General features: G+C 43.0%; 1 long non-coding RNA gene across 2 annotated transcripts in view; it reads right to left on the reverse strand.

Annotated features, from left to right (window-relative positions):
- LOC106818359 overlaps positions 1 to 1,154 on the reverse strand; it is a 17,151-nt gene that overhangs the window by 15,461 nt on the left and 536 nt on the right. The gene's annotated exons all lie outside the window — the stretch shown is intronic.

Consider the following 1,154-nt stretch of genomic DNA (forward strand, 5'->3'; position numbering starts at 1 on the left):
GGGGGGTCCGGACCCCCTCAACCCCCCCTCTGGATCCGCCCCTGACACACCAGTGTATGTAGCAGCTACACTACAACGTGCCCAGCGAACAACTCAGCAGAAATCCTTGCCTGCATTCACCTAGATTGGATAAACCTTGCTTTTGAATGTATGCGCATGGATATACATAAATCCAGTAATCGCACATCGTGAACAATGCATGCTGATATTCTGCGTTCAGAATTTCTGAATAGATATGTAACTGAATCCTCTATGGACCCAGCTGTGCCTTTCAAGGCAGAGAGCATACTGTGAATTCGTCACGCAGTGGTGAATATTTTACTTTATCTCGTCATAAATTTACCTTGTACTTTGAACAAAACCTGCACAGATTAATTCAGATCAGTTACAGATCCGCATTATAATGCAAGATTGCATTACATCACTGTGCGTGGCAAATTAAATTTTAATTCATTTTCTGTTTATATACACACTAGGTAAAACTATAGCGAAATACTGATTCCGATCATAAGCACATACATAGTTTTTAGGCTGAAGTAAGGTTTAGGGTCGGGGTTATCATTAGTGTCAAGGTTACATCAGTTTTCACTTCTGTCATATAAGCGTAAATTAGATTTTGCTACATCAATACACGTAACCAGGAACTCATACATTTATTCGCACTTTCATTGCACTTTGGCGGATTGAATTTGACTCACAAATAACGGTCCTGGAATCAGTATATACTATAAACTCTAAATCAGCATCGGCATGCTGACATAGCGCTGCATAATATATAGCATAGCACTGGTATGGCTTGGTGTCACTGGTAACAGGTTAGCTGCTGTTTCATTAAACTTGCAATCCATACGTAAGCAATTGCTGAATTATTTGCCTGATAACGAATGTTTCGTTCATGTGTCTGGCTTAGCTCTAGAACTATAGCCCTTCGCTCCTGCGAAGGAGCGAAGGGCTATAGTTATAGAGCTATGTCCGGCTCTACTTTTGAACCAAGTGGGGAAATGTACTACACGGTGCCTGACACAGTAACAATTCTATTGCGAGTTTCCTCCGACCAATAACTTATAGGTTTGGTACGCGTCCAAAATCGACCACACACGCACGCACGCACGCACGCACGCACGCACGCACGCACGCACGCACGCACGCACGCA

This window comes from Priapulus caudatus, unplaced genomic scaffold (genome assembly GCF_000485595.1).
Source record: "Priapulus caudatus unplaced genomic scaffold, Priapulus_caudatus-5.0.1 Scaffold2182, whole genome shotgun sequence".
Taxonomy (NCBI): domain Eukaryota; kingdom Metazoa; phylum Priapulida; class Priapulimorpha; order Priapulimorphida; family Priapulidae; genus Priapulus; species Priapulus caudatus.